This window comes from Engystomops pustulosus, chromosome 2 (assembly GCF_040894005.1).
Source record: "Engystomops pustulosus chromosome 2, aEngPut4.maternal, whole genome shotgun sequence".
Classification (NCBI taxonomy): domain Eukaryota; kingdom Metazoa; phylum Chordata; class Amphibia; order Anura; family Leptodactylidae; genus Engystomops; species Engystomops pustulosus.
Genome location: NC_092412.1, coordinates 143,957,289 through 143,981,888, shown reverse-complemented (window position 1 = coordinate 143,981,888; position 24,600 = coordinate 143,957,289). Strand labels below are relative to the sequence as shown.

The 24,600-nt window shown below is 35.8% G+C and overlaps 1 protein-coding gene across 1 annotated transcript in view; it reads right to left on the bottom strand.

Annotated features, from left to right (window-relative positions):
• The window catches only part of EPHA10 (EPH receptor A10), a 461,510-nt gene that overhangs the window by 411,986 nt on the left and 24,924 nt on the right, over positions 1 to 24,600 (bottom strand). The gene's annotated exons all lie outside the window — the stretch shown is intronic.

Genomic DNA, 24,600 nt, shown 5'->3' with positions numbered 1-24,600 from the left:
CCTGCCAGCCCCGTCCCAAGTATATAGCTACCGGCCCCATAGTATATAGCTGCCAGCTCCCTTGCCAACAGTATGTACCCAGTCAGCCCGCAGTATATAGCCACCAGCATGTAGCCAACCCCCTGCCCCCCAGTATATAGCCAGCTTCCCCCCTGTCCCTAGCATATAGCTAGCAATCTCCCTGGCCCCCAGTATATAGCCAGTCCCTTCCCAGGATATATCCAGCCTCCTGCAGCCCAGCATACAGCCAGCCCATGCCCCCCAGTATACAGCCAGCCCCCTTCCCCCAATATATTGCAAGCCAGCATATTCCCCCAGTATATAGTCAACTCCCTGCCCTCAATATGCCTAGCACATTAAAAAACAAATAAACTCTGTACTCACCTTTGCTATGCCCCCTGCAGGTCATTTTCTTGATTGCTGGTAGGTGGGGCGGTCTTTGTGCAATGGCTGTGCACACACTATGATGCCAGCCACTTGCTGACATCATAGTGTGTGCACCAGCATCACCCACACACTATAATGCCAGTAAGCACAGAAGGACCTGCCACTGGCCACCGTCAAAAATGAAGAGGAGGATGGTGAGCATTGATTTTGTTCTTTTATAGACTCAATAAGAGCTACATTTTTGTGCTGAGAATTTTGGCTTATATTTGAGTAAATATAGTATTACCTTATACCAACTCCACCCCAAGTGAGTCTAGAATGGAATGAAAAGTGCCATTCCCAGTAGCCAAATCATACTGCAAAATTTGGCTTTGGCCAAACTCAGCCTGTCCAGGAGCCATTACAGTGCAGCTTGGTGTCGCTGTTACAACTCACAACACTAACAATTAAACTATGAACATCACTGATGCTGAATAATTTTAACAGTGTTCAGTGTTCATATCAGTAAACACCTTCAGAATAAGAAATTTTTAGAACTCAAATACAGCATAGAATTTTAAGGGTATCATTGAGGCAAATCAGCAAAAGTAATTGTTTATTAAAAAAAATAACAAAAATATGACATTGTTTTTTTGTACTACAAATTTTCTGCATTTATTATGGAACCTAACTAATATAGAAACTTTTTTCCTTGGGTCAATACGCACACGACAGTACCAAATTTATAGTTTTTTTCCTTTATAATTTCGCCTAATCTGTTACTAATCTCCATAAAGTAATCATATTTGGACCACGTGTCCTCTGATGTGTCTGCATGTGTATGAACATTGGCAGGCATCTTCGACCAAAATTTGTCCACTTGCTGTTTTCTTTAGCTGTTGAAAGCTTTATAAATTTCACAATTTACTCTATTAAACAGGCTGTTTTGTTCTACTGGTTACCATCCATTTTCACATATACATTGTTGTTACTGTGACATTACTAGTATCAGTGTTGGATGAAGTTGCATACAAGCTACAGTGAAATTCATTGCTATACATATGCATGTGCATAATACTCATTATATTAGACAACATCTAATGAAGTGTATTTTAAAATCCTTTGTACTATTAATGTTAACTTGTACTTAAGGTCAAATGCTCTCAATATAATGTGTACTACAAGTAAATAAAACTTGGCCTTTTACCTGCTGCTATATAATATCTCAGTATGAGATGTGACCTCATATATGTATATATCTTTTCTGAAGCAGTTGCTAAAATTAAATTCTGAATTCAAATCTAAAAGTAAAATCACTTGCAGGTAGTTCTATTATGGTGAGTGCAATGCTCCGTGTAGAATGTGTGTTATCTAACAAAGAAATTATTAGCCATAAAATATTCTAAACATTGCCTCCTAGATTGCAGGCTATTTTGCACCTCACTGGTTGCAAATGACACCTCACCAAGCATGCCCCCTTTACTATTCTGAATTCATATTCTCTCTATCTCCGAGATTATACACAAAAAGCGAAATACAACATCTTCTTTTATTGCACTAATGAGATATGGATTGTTTGCTTAGCTTCCGTCTAGCTATGCCTCATCTTGACAGAAGAACCATGTAAGTTCTAAGTAAGCAATAAAGCAGGAGGGATGCTCCCTGTGTGCACAGGATGGTTTCAGTCAATGCATCTGTAGAAGAAAAAGCCTTTCAAAGGATACAGAATTTCATCCATTATTAAGATAGGCTCCGTGTCTGCTGCTAAAGACTAATAAGCAGAGCGTACTGTATTACATAAAATCCATAATAGTCTGGGCCGGGACCTATCTGATTCTCGGGTTTGATGCTCAGAGGTAAACAGAACATTTTATACTTATTTCCAGTATGCTAGATTAAATGGAAAAATGAAATGTTCTCTAAGGAGATATGTGGTGCATTTATATAAAGCATGTAAAAAGAACTTTACCTGAGGTTGATATTAAGCAATTTTGCAATATGAAACATAACTTTCTTTGTTGGCTAGAGAAACAGCTGTTAATATTAGTAATTACCAATATGGTGCAAACATACAATACATACATACAGTGTATGTATCAAAGTGGTATTTACTCTATAACACGTAATATCGATAAGGGAATTATGTAGAGTAGTTCTGGGGGTCTAGCAGTTGTGACCATACAAAGATGAAGACACAGCTAGATGACAGCTGAGGAGAACAGACAGCTCTTTGGTATTATCAACTCAGAAATTCCTGCTTGGGTATATGAATAAAGTTTTTCTAAACCAGATAACCCAGTTAATGCACACCTAATCTTTCCACAAACTCTATAGATGAATAGCAAAATATGTGTAAAATTGGTCATTCTAAGTCCTCACATAATTTGCAGTCTCAATCTCCTTTCTTTGTTGTCTCAGATCTGGGAGGTGGAGAATACCTCCTATACAATGCTTATACATTGCCTATCCCAAACACTATACACAGAAAGAATAAGATAGCTCCCAAACATTACCATTTCCACACAGAGTGATTTGGATACAGCACATGGGCTTAGAAAGAAATTTTAAAAGCCCAGAATTCCATATCAGCAGCCAAGTCTGTCCTGTACCACTCATTTAAGACTGCTAACTTATCCCTTCCCTGCTCCATTGAGAGCTATGTAGTCTAATATCCCTTTGATGTTTGAACATCAAGATGAATTCAGCAGTGTTTCAGATGGAATGTTAGCTTAACAGAAAACGGGATAAAAGTAGGAAAATACTGGGTTGTGAAATAGGATTCCTATATTTGTGTTTTTGATTTATGCAATAATTGTCACAATTTGACATATAAGCATCATAATGTACAAAGCATAAATCTAAAGAGACATTTCCAGCATATATCAGGTAGGTATATATACAGTGCAGCCTTCACAAGATGTAGAGAAGAGAGAGCTTTGGAAGAAAAGTTCAGCACCATGGAGAGTAATCCTCCAGCAGCAGTTCTTGTGTGTTATTTCCCTTATCCAACTGGTCGTGTTATACTGTTGAAAGACTACCAATTGCTTCAGCCTATTAGGATGAATAATTGCATTGAGCTAGAAGAGGTTAGCTTATTAAGGCATATTAATTCTACACACCTACTAAAATCTTGAATTCAATGAATAAATATATCTAAACCATAAATGTAATCGTGCATACTTTTATACCACTCGCTCACAGTTCTCAGCATTAATATTCAGAATCCAAAATGAAATGCCTAAATTAAATCTGCAAAACTTGAAAATTCAATTTGCTCACTTTGTAAAGGAGGTTGCTAGCAAAAAAAAAACAAAAAATGAGAATTCTACAAATAAATTGATTTAGTCTCCCGCCTTCCTCTGGTCCATATTGTCTGGGTGGTGACTAAAATGCATGTACTTAGATGTTCTGTGGATGTATTTGCTTCTATATATGATGAATACGTTTCAATAAAAAAACATAAATGGCATAAAAGATGCTGGAGCTTCTCCACGCCGCGCTGCCAATCTACATTAAAGATGCATGTTTCTTTCCCGCTTCATCTAAGCAGGTTTCAAAACTTTATTAAAATGATATTTATGTTAATTTGTAGCTAAGCATTTCAAGGTTACAGGAATACCTCTTTCTCAGGCTTCTATAACAGGTAAGCATCCACTCTTTTGTTTTGGGGAACACACACAAAAATAAGGGAGGTCGCCCTTTGAGCATTTTCATCCTCCTCTTTTTTAGCTTATAAAAATAAAAAAAGGAATAGGAACAGGGAAGGGTTCAACCATTGCTAATGTGAAATGTGCTTATCTGACTATTGCTCAGTGTTCAGCAGCAGAAATACAGCATTGATTAAAGATAGAGTCATGCATTTGAGTAGAAATTGTTGAGAATGCTTTATTTCTTAAAACATAAGAACAATTATTTTATTTCTATGCCCAAATATATCATAAACTGGACAGAACAGAATGACTAAGTATCCTGACAATGGATCTGAATTCTTTATCATTAATAATACACTTCATCTTTCACAGTCAATAAAATCTATAAATTATGTTTCATTTCACAAAAGACCAGGTACCTGTGAGGTAAAGATATGAGTAAGATAGACTGAGTGTAGCCTATGGAAAAGGTCAATTAATTCACGTCCTCTTTGAATGCAGTGCTTTTGCTCATTGGTGGTTATCTGCCTTTACATTACTGTCTGCAATATGAAAAAGGAGCTCATATTTTCACAGAAACAGTTCAGGAGTGGTAACATATTTTAAAACTTTATTTTTCTCATCATAGAAACAGTGTTGTTCTTTTTATATTTGGGTTTATTGAAAACTACATTACTTCTTAAAGATTGAGAAAGAAGGTATTATATCTTTAATTAAAAAAATACATGATATTTTTTAATGCTTTCAACCAGAACATACACTACTTGTTATAAATAACTCTGATTGATAGTTTTATTTAATAAAGCCTGGGATCTGTTGTTTTGCAGGTTGAGGTGTGAAAATTCCTTTAAAAAGCAGATGGTAAGAAATGCATCAAATTAAGAGACTTACAAAGAGAGCACATCTCATTCCATAAATAACTTCAAAAACTTTATTCAAAGTTTTACCTCAAACACAATTTTAAAATTTAGATGACAATTATTAACGATGAAGTTGAATAAGAATGGTTACAATTCTACCGCACACAGCAAATCTATAGATTAATAGCTTAAGGACAAAGCTCATTTGCACCTTTAGGAACCATTTTTATTTTTTAACTCTGATACAAGTCCCTTTTGCGGTAATTATTTTAGAACATTTTAAATTATCCATGTGATTTTAAGGGTTTATTTCCGTTACACTTTGTACTTCAAATTATTGGTAAATTTTGCTGAAAACTAAATATTGCAATCTTTCTTCCATAACTATCCTTCTGTGCCATATTACCATAACTGTATGCTTTGGATTATATGAGTCCTATCTCTGTAGGCACATCTTTATTTCATGACAGAATGTTATGCAAATTATAATTAAAATAGTTTAAAAACTAAAAAAGAAAAGATTGCACTCTTACAAGGGTTATACATGCTGTATACATCTCTGTCGCCAAAAAATTGAATTATGTAATACATTGAATTTATGTATTTCTAGAAAAAAAATAGAAATTTTTACTTTCCATTGTGTGTTGAGCAATTATTTTGAAAAAAATAAAAAATAGGGAAATATATAAATATAGATCTGTGATTTAAATGCAAAATAGTGTTACTTTCCTTCTCTGCCTGTTGTGTAGAATTATACTGTGTTAGCCATGGAGAGCAGAAGAAGAGTAAATAAATCAGGCAATGCCTTTTTTAGGATAACTGAGTATACTTTTCAGAGCATTTTATACACATTAGGCAGTGATCATCAAAGGATATAAAAAAAAAACAAAAAAAAACTTTAACACAACAGATTGATAAATACAGGGACATCTTATTTACGACAAGATGGCATTAAACAGACTAAAAACATCTGAGGCATGACAAGAGAGCTCTGGCTCTTATCAGATTGTGGCCTCTAGGTCTGCCTAGTGTGTATAGAATGCTGTGAATTTTCTGTTTCATTCATAACATCATGTCTGACAAAGAGAGCTAGTATTCTTGAAAGCTCACCATCAAATATACTCATCCTCAAAATGGTATTTACTGATTTCTTCACTCTTCTTGTGTTTATGTTTATGCATAAATATGGCATTGATTGGATAGCCTTAGGTACAACTGTGGGCATATATTTTCTTTGAGAACCCAATTAGGCGCAAAAGGGAAAGAGTGCTTTGAGTGCTATGGTGCATTTGCAAGGTCACTGAGATACAAGAACAATAAAACCCATGAAAATTACCCCATTTGGACTCCAAATTAAGTATGATAAACCAGGGGCTCTTACTCATTGACCTAGAAACTGTAACCATGGTAATCTATTCATATTTGTTATACTTTTTAAATCAACTTTTAAAATGATGCTAATGAGCAAGAAGGGCTGTGGGCGTGTTATCAGAGCCCCTCCGTGCTGCAATTTTACAGGCTGTTGCATTCTTGAGGAGCACTTCCCCCTGCTTCTCTTCTAACTGCTGCAGGATTACAGGAATTGAAGGGAGGGGTGTGAGTAAGATTCACTGTGAAGCCAGAGGGGTTCTGTAACATGCCAACTTCATCAGCGAAATGTATTTTAGTAGAAAGATTGCAATGGATAACATATATATATATATATATATATATATATATATATATATAGATTACTACAGTTACAGTGCTTAGATCTAGGAAATATATATTCAAAGTCAAACAAAGTGCAGTGTATTTTCATAGTTTGCCAAATGTTCACCATTTGGTATGCCCTGCACCTATAGTACAATTTAGAACAACGGTCTTCACTGGGTCTGTATAAGAACCAAGCACATATTTGTGCCCAAATCACTTGCTCATAGCTATAAAATTGTGATCGAGTTAACATTTACTTACTATGTTCTATTAGGTCAATCAGGTGGTCACATACACAATTCTAAGGTTGTCCAAACTCACAATGTTTGTTTGAATTGTTATGATCTTGTTGTGTCTATCTTATATACATTTGACACAGCAAATATTTGCTCAGGATTTGTTATGTTAAGGAAGGAGATGTACAATCTCTCCAGGAAGAAAAACCTCTGCCAGATTTGGTAGTTGTGAGGAGCAGCTGTTAGCTGAGCAACTATTTGGCCAACAAGTATAGAATGTGTAAAGCTATCTTTAAAATTAATGTTTATACTAAAACATAGCCAATAAGAAAATGCAACTAGTAGACAAAAACAGATTTTTTTTAAATGACCTTTGCAACTTCACCATGTACAGTAACTCTAATCCTGCTAGAGTCATCACAAATCTATGAGTGGTTTATTTTAATGGTGAAGTTCATAATGTACCCTAATTTATGATATGGTGTGTGCCAACTGAAAAAGCCTGCACTGCACATTCACTACATCACTACATACTGAATTTTTTTTTTAAGTCAGATTCTTTATAATGTACAAATACAGCTTCTTATCTTATATAACACAACATTGTGAAAAATTATAAGCTTAGGGTTTCTTTGTCACTTGGCTTTCACAAACTGCCTGGGTGTTCTGCAAGTTTTAATCAGTAAGTAGCAAATATAATTTTTTCAGTACATGATCTATCTAGTATATAATCAACCAAATCATGTTCCTCACAGAATGTGCCTTGGTTGAATCTCCATGTTACCTAAATAACTCCTGTGCTCCTGCTAATGATACCTCTCATTGCTAAGAACCCAGGCACTGCTGGAAGTCACAAAGAACCTCTCACCGAGCGCCGAGCATCATCATTCTTATCACTAATTCTTTCTACTTTTAAAGCAAACAAGAACAGCACAGTTTAGAATTTCATTAGATTGTCAATACCCACTGCATGTAATTCTTTAAACTACTTTAAAGCTAAATTTTTCCCTGCTAAGCAATTTTTTACTCAAAGAACTGTGGTTTCAACAGAGAGGCCTTTTCTTAACCCACCACCCTGAATTCTAAAGGCATAAAAGAGGTAGTTAAATCAAAAAAGATGTGACCAGCAGCAGGAGAGGTTGTTATAAAAAATTAAACTCAGTTCTCATGAAGTAGTGTTGCTCCTGTTGCTGCCGATTTATGCTGGTAAAGATTGCAGCAGGGATGTTCACACTTACAACTTACAACACATGATCAGTGGCTTCAGCAGGATGCTGTTAAGGTCAGTCATAAGCTGCAGCAGGATTTTGCCACTCATGTAAGAATTCTTATTTTACAGCTGTCCCTGCAGCTGACCACTGCCAATCTTGTTCTCCTATAGTACTCCTACTTTTCCTAATCCTACTAGTTCTTTTTACTCAGAAATCCTGACATAAATCATGTAAACCTACACATGCCCACCCTCAACAATTGGGTAGGTGGATATAGACACGTAAAATAAGATTAATCATATGCCACAGTGTATCTGCTTGCAGTGGAGATGGCATGAAGGGGAAAATAATCATAATTTCTGGTGGTTCGCTACAATTATGATGGTTTCAGGGCAGTTTTTTGGAATAGAAGCTGTGATAAATATACCACATAGAGCATTACTTTGTGCTTCAAGAAATTATTGTGAAAATTGGTCAGAACATGGGCACATGCACTTGTAAACACATCAGTATCATTTTTCACACAGTTAACAAAAAAATTATAATAGGAATCTAGTATCATGTCTATTGATCTATTTGAGATAGTTTTGGTTTATGGCATAAGTTGTGAAAGCAGATCTTAAAAATCTTTTTGGTTATTCTGACCTTATCCCAAATACATGAACTTTGTATTATGTATTTTTTTCATAAATCTATTGTTCACATACAATTTAAAAAAGATTCTCATCAAAAATAGGTAAGCAAAATCAAAATATATATAGAATAATACAATATATAAAAACCTTTACTACTTACAAAATATCCTAGAGGACTATAGTTTCTTTGGTAACCTTAAACATGCTGCATCATTAATCTATCACTTAACCCTAGGAGCTTGAAAAACCTTTCATTTTTTTCCAATCATTGCTATGAACTGGTCCTAAATCTTCCCTTTCATTTACTGTTTAAACAATACTGTAAGCTACTGTTGATACAATTATATCAATTACATCCTGTACTGATTTGTTACTATGAGTCAAAGTTACTAAATTTCCTAGATGTAGATTTACACAGTGGGGGTTATGTATCATTGATTTTCCTGGGCTTTTTGGTGAAAAAAGGGTCTAAAAAAGTTGCATTATTGTTTTTTTGAGGCTTTTCACTACTAAAAAGTCTCACAGGGCCATTCCACCCTTTTCTTTAAACATAGAACCACTGCTAGTGCAACTCCATGCAACACTGTGCAAAGCCAGATTCATGACTTGGGACTTTTGCAAAAAGCCCTATAAAAAGTCTCACAGTTACTCGAACTTTTTATGCATTTTACGCTTTTATGAGACTTTTTGAGAAAATAATCCCAGACAGATAGTAGACCATAAGATCATTTATTAAAGGGCCAAAGCCACTTTTATTAATCTAATGAGCAACAGAGCTCCAAATATAGACATAGAACTGTCACAAGGAGCTAGCCTAATGATAAATAACCCCCATTGTGTTCATTGGGTGTCTGTTGTATGTTGGACCTATTTTATTTTTGGTTTTGTTCAGTGAAAATCACTGTAAAATGAAAAAGACATGTAAATGAGCCCCTGTTTTGTCTTTTTACCTAAACAACTCTTTACTTTTTTCGATTTTCCAGCCACAATCACTTTATTAAGTTCTAATATTTGGATGTGAAAGATTTATTTGTGGAAATATTTTTTCTAATCAGGTTTTTGTCATAATACATTCCATTCCCACACACAATTATACTATGCAGGTGTGAGTACTGCTTCATGCTAATACTAATCTTATTGAAAAGCTAATGTAGGTAGCAAACCTATAAGCGTGAAGTGGTATTTTTTGTCAGAGACAGATTCTCATGCTGCTATTACTACAACAAGCCTGTGCACCATATGATCAATAAAGGGATTTCTACAATCATGAGACCAGCAATGAACAACCACCAGCCAATAGCTCTTCCATATGTCTTACATAAGCTTAATAGTTGTTTTAGCAGTAGACTGGGTAAACTGAAGCTAAATTGAAGTTGTAATCATCCAGAACACTATTTGAGGAAAAGAAGGCAGAGCCTCAAATGTGCTTGGAATCAAAACACACAATATGTTTCATGGCCAATTCTCATATCATAATAAACTTTCTCATCCGACTCGCAATTTCTCTGCTCATACACTCACACATCTGGTCTGGAAATGGTAGCTGGAGATTGCATTATGCTTCTCTATCTGCTATTACACAAGGTTATCTCTGCATCACTAGCCCTGCCTTGCCTTTAAATGATTTATACCCATGCAATGTGATTGATACCAGCTATTTAACAAAGCTCCCAGAGGAGATGAATTGCATTGAAACTTCTGCACAGGAAAGACAAAGCAGGAACAGTACAATCTGAAGGTATTTCCAATGTGAACATCATCAAATAAATAACGTGAACATGGATTGTTAGAAAAAGTCAGCAAAGGAAAGGTTACATTTTTCTTCCTATGGGATTGTTCAAATTTACCTTGGTAGAAAAGTATGGTATTTTATAAAATAATTCATGATATGAAATGAACAGCACAATCTTGTTCTTAATATGTTACAGAGGTTGTTAGTAAAATCAGTAGTAATACATTACACCTGTTCACCTTTAACAAGTCTACCCATCTACTTTAAGCTGTTTCTCTGGACCAATCTTAGGCCCCTTCCACACTAGCGTTTTTCACGCGCGAGTTCTGCGCATGCTTTTGACGCGCAGAACTTGCATTGCACTCTGTCCCATTGTTTCCAATGGGTCTTTCCTCATTTGCGTTGTTTTGCACGCGCGTGCTTGCGTTTGTTTTGACGCGCGTCAAAATCGCAGCATGCTCTACTTTTGCGTTTCACGCGCGTTTTTCCCGCCCCATTCAAGTCTATGGAGACGCATCAAAAATGCATTGCACTCGCAAGCATTGCAAGTGCAATGCGAGTGCAATGCGTTTTAAATGTATGGGTTGCTAGGTGACATGAATAATTCCCCTGCTCGCGATCGCGCATTTAATTTAAAAAACACAGTGAAGAACAGTGAAGAATAGAATAAAAACAGTGAACACAGTGAACACAGTGAACACAGGATCATTTAAGTGAAAAACACAGTAAAGAACACAGTGAAGAATAGATTACAGATGTTCGGCTTACTTGTCGGGAGATACGCGCGGAACGGTGCGAACAAAATAGCATGTGAAGAACAATATATATGTGTGTAAGAACACATTGCAGATGTTTCCATACATCTGCAATGTCTTCTTCACACATATATATTGATCTTCACATGCTATTTTGTTCGCACCGTTCCGCGCGTATCTCCCGACAAGTAAGCAGATGTGCCGAACATCTGTAATCTATTCTGCACTGTGATCTTTACTGTGTTTTTCACTTAAATGATCCTGTGTTCACTGTGTTCACTGTTTTTATTCTATTCTTCACTGTTCTTCACATCTGCTAACTTGTCGGGAGATAATATACGCGCGGAACAGTGAAGAAAAGATGTTTGCATACATCTGCTAACTTATCTGAAGACATTCTTTTTCAATTAAATAAAAAATATTATTCCCGAACCATGGTCCCTTTGAAAAAGTCCAATTGACTTAAAAAAACACGCGTGAAAAACGCACCGAAAACGCAAAAAAACGCGAACAACACGCGCGTGAAAAACGCAAAAACGCTAATGACTCCAAGGAAAAATGGAACAAAAACGAAGCCAAAAACGTCAGTTTTTCACGCATTGCACCCTGACGTGAAATGCAACGCTAGTGTGGAAGGGGCCTTATTATTGAACTTTTTGAAGGATTCAAACGGCTCTGACAGTGGAAACAAAGGTACATTAGCATTCAACATTCCTATTCTACATAACATAGTCAGCTGGTCCCATTGCAATAAGTGTTTAAGGTTCTTCAAAAGATTGTATTCTAAATAATCTAAATAATATTATATTTTAAAATATTTAACATCCTTCCCCTGACCAAGAAACCACCCCTCACCCCAATTCCTAATACAAATTTTATGGATTGACCCAGGTTCAATGAAGGATCAGTTCAAGCTTGCTCTCTATCCATCATCTGCGGGTGTATTTGGAGAACATGAATATTTAAAGAAGAAGCTATGCCTGATCTATTTGCTACTGTACGATGTTCATAACAGGGCATAGCATAACCTTTACTGAAGTTTCCATTAAAGTACAAAAACTGAATCAAATTCTATAAATGATACTAAGATTTCACTGAATTTTTTGATAAAATATTTTTGTCACAATCATAGTTTACTTGAACAAACAAAGTGTTTTTCTGCCTTTTGTATGAGTCGCACATATAGGAAGGTGATAATCTACTACCGAAACACGTTGGTGCGTCATGTGGATAGCTGGTGTATCAAGTAATTTTGAGCAAAACCAGCTCACATATTGTTAACACATGGCTCAGGCTGCATTCCAGCATGCTTCAACACAGTCAACAATTTAAATGGTAGACTAGAACTTCATAGACATTGAATAAAATATAATGTATCCTTTGTTAGATCAAAAAACGCTTCACCTACAACATGTAACAATGCCGGAATTTGAAAGAATGAATTATACACATTAAGTCTCCATGGCCTTTTATTATAGACCTGATTAAAGGTCCTGGGGACCAGAAATGTAGAAGCATTCGTAGTCTATTAGCATTATATCCTCCATTGCTACGCATTATATGCAACATTTCTTTTTGGATCAAATAAAAAAGAAGCAATATTTTATTTATTTTACTATGGAGTGTTAACTAACCTTCTAGTTTTTGGACTATATCAAATATTATAGTTGATTATTAAAATTTGTTCATGAAGATGGCTATGTCATTATATATGAGCTGAGCAAATGTTATCACTTGATCACTTGATGAAGATATGGCATACACACGGGCCATGTCCCCTTTAAAAAAAAATGTTTGGGGATTGCCATTAACAAGTATTTAAACAATTGATCCAATATTAAAAAAAGCGTTTCCTATATGTTTCATGTTATTCAGTGTTCTCTACTTATATGTATTCAGCCATGACTAGGAGATCTTTTATGTTATGCATGTCTATGGACAATTTTGTCCTTTTTATTTCTTTGCCCTTCATATAAGTAACCATATAAGGTGAATTCAGCAAGCAATGAGGTAGAAGACATAAAAAGATACTATAGATCACTTTTATATTCGCAATGCACTGCCATGAGTAGGAAAAGGGCAGCTCACTATCATCAAATTTTACACTTTCATGTTTGAACTGTGGAACATATCCTTATTTAACTCTCAAATTCAAATATGGGTATTTCATCTGAAGACAGAGTGATAATTGATCTGGCTCTATTATATCTCAGATATTGTTTGGTCTTCATGTGATAGATATGAAGCAGAGAATCCCTGCATGCTACCCAGTTCTTTCTACAGCTATTAGCTGAATAGTTATTCATAATGAACAGTGCTGACAGTGCCTCCGAATACCCATAAAATGCATCCATTGCTAATCTGACAAAAGTAATGCCAGTATATGTATAATTCAGTCTGCTTTCCTGTGGCTTCTAGCTGTAGATTCATTTTTCACTTTTGCAAGCCTGGCTCTGCTGCCAAATACTGTACACCTTGTTATATATAGTAAAGACAGGAGGCAGATTCATTTACAATTGTATTAGTAATCTTTCACTCCTGAAACATATTTTACTCATGTGACAAAACATTCCATGTGAGCATATATATGTGACATTATTCTTTCAGTGCATAAGAAAAGACCATGATCTCATCAAACTAAGTATTTACTATCTCATAAAACAATGGACCATTGTTACACAGTTTTTTTTTCCAGTTTAATCCTCCAGCTCCATCAGTGACTTTATTCTTCTTTTGGTGCTGTTCTCCTAACTTGTAAAGTTGGTTACTATGCTGGACCATGTCTAGTTAACACAATAATAGCTCAGCCCAAGGAGACTACCATTTGGCAGCACCAAAAGTAGTGATGAGCAGACCCAACAGTTTGGGTTCGTATCAAACATTGCGAAAAAAACAAATCAGCGCCTACAATCCACAACAGATCATATATGCCTCTCCAAATATGCAAGTCAGAAAAAACCAAAAAGAACCAGAGCAGCAGAAACACTTTTTCTATATAAAATTAATATTCTTTATTGAAAGAAATTACACATATTATACATATACATCCCTCAAAAGGGAAAATCCAGGTACAGTATATGGGGGACACGAGTAGCCCCAAATGAAAATAGGGCAGCACAGAAGACCAGTGGCCCAGGGTCCTAATAGTGTATTAACAATATTAACAATAATCAGTCAGGAGGTCGAAGCATCAGTGCGAAACGCGCGGCGGGGTGTACCTGCTGGCCTCCCTTTGACTGTCCAGCGTCAGTTTTCCATCATGTTTGCGGGTAAGTGTGCAATAGTAAAATGAATTTTTGGATACTGGAAGGTACCTCCGGTTTATTCTTTATTTTTTTGTTACTGCAGTACTGCCACTTTACCCCCTCTGGTCTTATTATTGACTGATTATTGTTAATATTGTTATTAGAACCTGGGCTAATAGGGGTGGCCACTGGTCTTCTGTGCTGCCCTATTTTCATTTGGGGCTACTTGTGTCCCCCATATACTGTACCTGGATTTTCCCTTTTGAGGGATGTACATGTTTAATATGTGTAATTTCTTTCAATAAAGAATATTAATTTTATATAGAAAAAGTGTTTCTGCTGCTCTGGTTCTTTTTGTTTTTTTTCGTATTAAACATTGCAGGTTTGAGTCAGCGGAGCACGAATCTGGGCTTCAGTCATAAGTCTGGGTTTAGTTGACTCCTCACTGGTTATACCTGCAATCGGTACTGGAATTCGGTGCTGGCAATCGGTACTTACATGCCACGGGCAAGACCGCCCATTACACTTAAATGCCAATGACACCATTTTGGCAGCAATCTTGTCATCACATTGCACACCACCACATTGACTGGGATTGTCACTCCCAAGGACATCATAGGGAGCAACAAGACCATTGTCAAAATGGCATTGGGTGAGCAGGCCAATTTAAGTGGTTAACACCGCGATAGGTGCAAGCAGGTCTGGGTTGCAGCAATTCAAATTCTGTGTTCCAGCAAACATAGCTAGAAATGTGAGCTAGTGTTCAGATTTGGGTGCAGCTTTGGCTGAACAAAGTTGGAAATGTGCACTTCAGATAAAGAAATAGATGGGAACTGGATATTTAACTGCCTTCCTATCCGGTCATGTAGATCACAGAACCACAGGCCTTATGTGATCTCAAAGATGGGATTCTTAACTTTAATATGTCAATAAAAGCTTGTTATTTAAGAACCAAAGATCAGGGCTTCTGAAGTTAAGTGACTCTTCACAGCTCTTTTTGACAGAACTTTAGAGGATATTTATTTAGGTAGGTGACACTTTGATATTTTTTATTTCTGCTAAGCTAAATATGTCTCAACTAATAAAATATTTCAAAAAGTATTAGAAGAAACCAAAGTGGTGATACCTCCACTTCCCCATTGCCTTTCTTGGTAGAATATAGGATATAGAGAAATTGGCTTAATGATCATTGGTAATTAGTATGCCCAATTTGGACTTTTAATTGGCATTAACCATAGTGATTCTTCTTCATTGTATGTAAGTCTTACATATAGTAATTTACAATAAAGTACAACTTTCTGAATGAAGTATTTTCTTTTGTGCAACATATTTTCTGTAATGAGAGAACTATATGGCTGAGCATGAACATTTCATTCATGTGGTATTATAAACCAGAAAAGTAATGACTCGGGTCACAAACTAAATTTGATCTCAGTGATCCACAGAAATATTCTTATATTCCTACTATTTATTACAACTGTAGTAGCCAGTGAAAAATCCAGATGAAAGACACAGTAAGGAGATTAGCTTTGTCAGAGTTCACTTTAGTGTATAGTAAATATTCCACATGGTGTCCAGCATTAAATCTGCCTTCTGCAAAGTGATTGAGCAAAGTGGTAAAACCTTATCTAATGCGTTGTGATCACAGACTGTGAATAAAAGGCTGTTTGATGGGTTCATAGGATGAACTGACCAGTGCCGAAATTAACCTTCAGATAATTCAAGTATTAGTCTACTGACATGTACCTTCCATTACCTACTTTGTCCTATTCATTGCATTTTATAACTACATTACCAATAATTTACGCAATTTGTTTGAAAATTTCCATCTGCTATAAAGCGCATATTGTTGTAGGAGTCTTATATAGATTTTTGCATAACACATTTTACTCATTATATAGACATAGTCTATCTAGTGGTAAATTAATGCAAACACTACGAGGGTCATTATTGTTTCTAATGTTAGAGCAAAAAGGTTGCACATTTTGCATTTTGCAGTTTGATTTTTGCATATTTTTCTGTGACTTTAGGACAGGTTTAGGATATATTTGCATTAACATTAGGTAAAAGACTTAAAGCACACCTGTCAGCAAGAATGTAATTTTATCAAGTGACAGCTTCCAATAGCCTATACTATGCTTTTGTTAGCATTCTGAATCATTTTAGTTGTTTATAAATGTTTAATCCACACTACCTGGTTACCTGCATGCAGCATTTAGGGAATCCCTTGGGGGGAGGAGGACAGTCTGTGTATGGTTGGGTAAATCTTCTCTCCCTCACACTACTGCAGCTCCATCACCCCTCACCACTTCCGATCATGTGGGTTGAGCATACAGGAGAGCAGGTGGATGGTGTGGAGGAGAGGAAGAATGGAAAAGGGGACACAGGCACACACACCCTGCAGCTGCCGCTGCCCGGGACTCACCACATATTGCTGGCAGGGAGACAGGTATTGTGAATTAACATTATATAAAGGATAGATATGATTCAGGTTGCTCACAAAGGTGTCTTTAAAATCAGCATAGCATAGAACCTGTCACCAGCTAAATATGACATTTGTGGTGACAGGTTCCTTTTGAGACAAAATAGAATTAGAAAAGATAAATCTGCCCCGTATATATTGACATATATTCACAAAAATAACAGCAACAAAAAAATTATCTGGAATCCCAAAGGTGCATGGCAATGATGTTAACACTAATAATTAATATGTACATCCATGCGGACACCAGATTGATCTTTGGCAAACATTCTGCATAATGCTGTTTAAAATGTGACAAGAAGCCAAGTATTAATTAAATGAAGAGGTGTTTAGAGCCATGAGAGCAGCTATTTAAGTACAAGAGAGATGTCTCCAGTGTCTAGGGAGCACTATATATGGAAAATGAAGACATGTTTAAGGTAAAACATTAAACTACAATACTTTGCTAATTAAAACAAGGATGTCCTTACTATTGACATCTGTGACATCGTTCATGCATAACATTTGGCAGCAGGCAGTAGTAGAATTTTGGTGCACATAATTTTTCAATTTCTATCTAAAGAAAAAATATTTCTACAGTCCTCCTATCCAAATTACTTTCCTCAGGAACAGGAGAAATCAGTAAAGAGATTCCTCAATGTTGTACTGCATAATCTATGGACACAATGCAAGCACAGATTATACTACCTGTAGTTTTGGATTGGAGTTGGGAGGATTTACTCCTAATAGAATTAATACTCGACAAATGGTATCATGTGTAATTTGAATTCATTTTGACTTCATCTCTGATAAAAGTATTTGAAAATGATAGCATATCATATGTAATGTTGAAGAAGGGGAATCTCAAGTTAATTGTGTGATCATTTAGTATTCTATAGCTATCCCAACTGGTCCAATGTGTAAATAAAACAATAATATGGCCCTAAAACCTAAATTTCATAGACATGCTTCATATGTAGACCAAGTTGATACATGTGAGACAATAACTGTATATATTTAGGGTTTCTCTGAAGTCTAGTGATGACCTGACTTGAACTGCAAAGTTCGGGTGCAGACCAAATTTGTCAGGTTCCTTGCATTTGAAAAAACAGAAATTGTCCTGAAAAGACCATTTAGGTATAGAGAGTAGGATGCTGTCATAAGGGAACAGTAAAAATCTGAAATAATTACCCTTTTAGGGCACTATGAAGATGTGCATTAGGCTACTCACAAGATTTTATAGTGCAGATATATTCTTAATGCTTGTAGAGGCTTATACAGCAATACTTGGAAAGACCAGTCAGGAATATTAGTATTTACTGCATCCTCCAGCAAGATCTTGAAGGTCATGTCATTGTATAGTTTTCTGCTCCAGAAAATCATAAACCTGCTGCTGTCAGTGTATAGCACATATTAATAGCAAGATTGTAAAAGGTGATTCTGATAGTGAATAGCGTGCACTGATACTTGGCTTGTAAAGGTACTCTGGTCAGTGAATATTGCACACTAATACCTAGATTTTAAAGGTGCTTCTGCCAGTTAATAGCATACAGTAATACCTAGATTATAAAGGTGCTGCTGTCTGCACTAATACCTAGATTGTAAAGGTGCTCTATTCATTGAATCATAAACACTAATACCAGAATTATAAAGATGCTTCTGTCAGTAAAGAGTGGGAACTAATACCTAGATTGTAAATTTGCTCCTACATAAAGCTGTAACCTGCTTTATGGGCATACGCCAGGGCATCGAAGGGAATCTGCGCGATTCAGAGCAGATTATCCATTGTCACATTTTATTGGCTATACAATCTTTATTTTTTGGGGAAATTTGGACATATAAGGGCTTATTTTTTGCGACATGAGATGCACTTTACAAATATTTCATTTTAGTGGGTCATTAGCTTTTTGATGAGATTTTATTAACTCTTGAATGTATGGGTAAAAAAAAATTATTAATTTTCGTTTCCCTTCTTTTTGAATCTTTTGGGGGTCGTACACTGTACACTAAAAAATGTACAATTTTACTGGAAAAAAACTAATATAAGGAAATCTCATTTGTTTTTGCATCGCCATCTTTTCAGAGACATAACTTTAATATTTTTTTTTGGTTGAAAGAGCTAGTTTAGGGCTTATTTTTTATGTGTTGAGTTGTCCTTTCAAGTGGTACCATTTTGGCGCACATAACTTTTAGAGGCGGGTGTCGGCTATAATATGTAGCTTACACCCGCAGCTTCCGTCAGAAGTTTGACGTAAAAGTACTGCAAATTGTGGGACTGCATCTCCCGTCAAATGTCAGTAAGGGGTTAAATAGTTATAAATTGAGGAAACAGTCTTGATTGGGATAAGAGCAAGTGGCACACACTGCAATTTTTGTAATTTTTGTCAAATTTGTATACATCCTACTGTACCAAGGATAGCAGTTTTTGCACACCTGCTAATATCCCTTAACTTGTTGATGATGCTCCACTAGATATAATAATATTTATGCATTTGTGTAACTTCACCTTCAATTTTTGGAAATCTGTACTTTCAGAACTTAAATTTGAAATTCAATTTTATATTCCTGAAACTTCAATTTAAATTTGTTCAATTTTGTTTTTATGGAGCTTAAAAACTTATGGAACTTAAACTTGTATTTAACTTGTATTTATGGAACTTAAAAAATTGTTGAATTCCGCATCCCAGAACCTGAACATTACATTTTGCTTTGCGCATTCCAGGAACTTTGACTTTCCTTATTTTCAGAGGAAGGTTGTCTGTTTTTTCCATTTTCAATTAAATCCACTATGTAAATAAGTGGGTCTGAATACCTAGAGCTACTTAGAGGAATGGTTTGTGGTTTTCCCATTGCTTCTATTACCACAGAGAGAATAACTGAGTCTAAACACTCAACCCGGAAATTGTTGTGAAATTTGGAGGAACACATCTAACCGAATTTCAACCAACCCACACATATCTACTCAAGACCTATTTTTCTCAGTGAAGACAAAAATTATTCACTGTGGGAATGGGACCAGAACATATAATAATAGGTATAAGTCGGTACAAACATGAAAAAACGACTACATGAAAAATCTACACAAAAACCATGTGTCAAGTAGTAAAAGAGTTAATCCTTATTGATAGATTGCACATATAAAAAAACTAACCGGACAAAACAACATAAAAACTATTAAAAAGGGAAAAACGGCCAAACTGTTGCCCTTTTACAAGAAGACGCAAGAGAGACAAAGGCACCTGTTAATGCCGATCCTATAGAGTCCTGTTCCGAACACTGTCTTGTAACCAAATATCAAATATAGAGATTCACAAACACACACATAGAGCAGGTGAATGGGCTGAAGGTGAGAAAAAATGGCTTATTCAGCTCATCCAAGTGCACATGCAATGGGTACAGCTGGCCACGTCATGATGGTTGGCAGTACAGTTTTTGGATTGGAAATACAAACTACAGCATGTGCCATAAAGTAGTGTTTGTCATATGTAGTGCTAGCAGGCTCATTCTTCTCCTTATATCCATGGTAAGGTCAATAAACTGAAACTTTTCTCCGGGTATAGCAAAGGCTCTGGTGACAGCTGCAGAATATTATTCATGTGATCCTTTAGTACCTGTAACTTCTTTCAGAATGGGAGACTTATGAAACCTCCTATCCACCATCTTTCATGGTGCAATGGCCCATGTACACACAGAGTCAGTAACTAATACATCTAAACTTTGTGGGAGTTTTAAATACAGCAGAATAGGTAGAAAATGATCCATTCTGAATGCAGGTGTAGATCCCATAGAGCCAAGGTCTTTAAAACATTTTAAATATTTTAAACATACTCTTCAGCATACTTCTTTAGTGAAATCTCTAACTTCTGAGAATTAGAAATGGTTCTTGATGAGCTGTAATAAAACTGTGTTCATTTAACAATTAAATGTCAAAAATAAGGCATTCAACAGCCGTGGTCCCAATGTAGTGAGCACATCACGACAACTGGGAGAAGAATTGAAAGACGCTCAGACGTTTATCAAATCAAGTGTTATTGATGTTATGGTGTATACCTCAAATTCTCTTACATTGTTCCTATTAAATATTGCTTAATGTTTGAAATATGATGAACACATTACATTCTAAAGCTTATTCTATACCTCATAAAATGTGAGAAATAGATTGTTGTTACTGACTATGACGATGTAATATATGTCAGAAGAGATGAGAACACTAATGGTAAAAGTTTGATTCCTTAATCTCAGGTGTCTTTGTCTACGTCTTTTGCAAAAGTAAACATATCCATAGTGAATGAACCATCTGGCTAGAAAGCCCTGAGAATAGAAAATAATGAGATTTGAAGGATTTACACATGTTTTTCTATCTGCATAGGGCATTGCAAGTTATTCACTATAGCATCTGTTATACACTCCGATACAAGGAACATCTATACCAGCCTGCTTTGTATGTAGACAAAAGACATCTAATGTTGGTTTTTAGCATTTGTAGAATATTCTGCCTCCATTGTATTCTGGCCTGTTTTTTTCTTTGGATCATTACTGAATGAAAAAGTGGATATTTTTATTACCTTAATATTTAATGTCCCTTTCTCAGCATGAGTAAGAAAAAGTAAACCAAGGCTCTTGCCACTGCATGATTTTCAATATAGATTATACTGAAAGATGAAGCAGCCCTTTTACCACCAATAAGCAGTTATTATAAAACCTATTATACAAGCCCTTTCAGGCATAATGTAGCAACATGTGAAACCTTTGGGACCTACATGCTTAGCCAAAATGTTTACAGATGTACCATTTAGCTGCCAAACTGTCACATCTATTTATCTGACTCTCTTGTGTTTTATATGCAGAGAGAAAAATGGATACTATCCTCAGAACCCCAGGTCAGCCAAATTTGAATTGCTATAAAAACAGGTAAGCATAATGTTAAAGTCAGATAGACATATAAATGAGGTAAGAGAAACAAAAGAAAAAGAATCATGCAGCTACAGAGAGGATATTCATCAGGCAGGCATTATACTTGGTAGACTTTATTGAAAGCAGCATGTAAATAGATGATGCTGAGTTCAGGACCACACAGTGATACAAGGGAAGGATTCAGAGCCGCTCACAGCAATATAAAGCTACATTAAATGACAATATCAATCTACCATGTCATAAAAAGGCTCTATCTGCGGTTCTGCACCAAATGAAATCTGCTGCACACAAAAAAAACAGGCATAACGCAAGCGATATTAAAAGACATATACAGAGATATTCCAACATAAATCTCTGGAGCATACTAGAGTATTTCATTCTGTGTTGTTTGGCTGATGTTTACGATGATTGTTTTTACTATTACTACATAATGGAAGCAATAATGAAAATAATAATCATGTCAATGTGTTTCACATTTTTTACCTATATGTATTCAGCTCATTCTTATAGAATTTAGCAGGTTACATGTATCTAATTTGTTTTAGGGCAACCCTCGGATACGTACAAGATAGGTTCTGGAGGTTTGTTCTTAAGTTGAATTTGTATGTAAGTCAGAACTGTATGTATATTTTATAATTGTAACCCCAGACAAAAATTTTTTGTTCTCTTTGACAATTGGATTTTAAAAATGTTGGATTGTCATAAGAACCAGGATTAACTATGAAGCTTTATTACAGACACCTGTGATAACTGTTATAGCTGTTAATTGTCACAAAGGTCAAATTACAGTAAATTACTAACATCCAGAGGTCCGTTGTAACTAGGGGTCGTATCCGCAATGAGGGACATCATTAGTGATGACTGTTAGTGTTTCATTACTGTAGAATAACAAGGTATCTATGCTGATGTAAGATTACTTTCCATAATTTTGGAAAAGTAAAGTAAAATAGACATTGACCCAAAAGGTTGTAATAAAAACCCTATGGAAAGTCAATAGTATCTCTTTGTAGTCATATCCTTAGAAGTGAAAGCTTTCAAGAACAAATTAGAACCTTTCCATAAAAAATGCTGATACTATTTAGGACAACAGGTTGATCCTGTTTACTATCAGATTATGTTTGTTGGGGTTAGCATGCTTAACTTTAAGTTATCGGATCCTAGATTCAAATTTGGGCCAGGACAGAGTCAATGTGGTTTTAGTTTTCTATTAAAATGATGAGTGTTTTGAAGAAAAGGGGTGGATCCTATTGGAGGTAAAATAGGTGAGTTGTAATAATCTTTTTGCAACATTGCAGAATTTTTTTTGTATGAAGAATACATAAAAATGACTGTTATTTCAAAATGAAAATATATATTAGATTGTAAGGTACTTGTAAAGCTAGAGATATATCCTCTTATTAGAGTCTTCATTGACTTTCTGGTTTATCTTAAGTGTTAAAGCTTGGGTGACATCATCCAATGTAATGTCTGGGAAGAGAGATATGTTCTAAGATGGAGCAGACTTTCTTGCCAGTAATTCTATTATAAGAAACAACAGACAGACTGCAGATGATGTAAAGCAGTCACTTGTACTCACCTATCCTAAGGAAAATGCCTCTCTCTCATTTACCAGATATCTTTTGTAAATTACATTCAGCAAGCAGGTCCAAAACACCTTCAAGCAGGGATGAGGCTATAGAGTCAGGCACCCTGAGGGAAAATGGGTCCTTTCAAATAAAATTCTGGTGTTGTATGATATGTATGGTGTGTGTGACATTTGGTTGATACATATGATGAATATGTCAGTTGTGTGTGTGTAGAATGTGTAGCTGTACTTATCTGATGTGTGCAAGATAAAGTGAAAGAGGATTTATTGCCAAAGGAAAAGTATAATAAATGTACACCACTGTACACATACACCAAAATACAATAAATACAATCACTCCAATCACAAATAAGATAGGCTTGCATTAACTCTTACTTATAAAATGCAATGGCAGTAGGTAAAAAGTGCACCTATGTCTTTGACTCTAAATTGAAAGAATCTGTCCCTAAGGCTATATTTACACGAACGTATGGGGGACGTATATAAGGCCAACGTATATATGGCGTATATATGTCCCCCATGCACGGCAATGGGTGCAGGGCACCCTACAGGAGTGTCAGCGTGGGGCTTATTCGCACTATGGGTGAGGACAATTTGATGCATGCATGCACTGTATGAGTACTTTATAATTCATGTCCTTATGTATCCATTGTCTATTTATTTACTTCTATTTATAATTGCCATTGTGTAAAATATTATATACGGCTTCAGCCCATGCTGTCTAGTGCTGGGGTGGACTCCGCCTGGGCACAGTAGTCCATCTTTTTGTATGTATATACATGCTGTTTTTAGATTTTCTTTACAATAAAATTTATCTACTTTTGAATACTTTTTTGGAACTTTTTCTGGTTGGTTTGAGTGTTGTTCTCATGTTCCATGGTGAATACATGTATTTGGATTAAAAAATTTCTAGCAAAAACTTTAGGTTTGGTTTGGTCATTTACCCTACAGGAGTGGTACAGTTCCTCACATGTGCGGCACCATGCTGTTCCATAGCCAGGAGGAAGATAGAACATGTCCTATCTTTTGCCTGAATACGGCACTGTGCGTAAAATATCACTATGAGGAGGGGCGGGGGTGAGCAACACCGACATGTGCCTGCCGTGCTATGGTACAGCAGGCACACGTTAATGTGAATGTAGCCTAAATGTACTCTTTAGTTGAATGAACATTTGGATAGAAAGAATTGTTAAAAATAGCTTCAAACTAATTTTCAAAATTATTTACCTCCCCAACAGTCATGTCAGTATCAAAA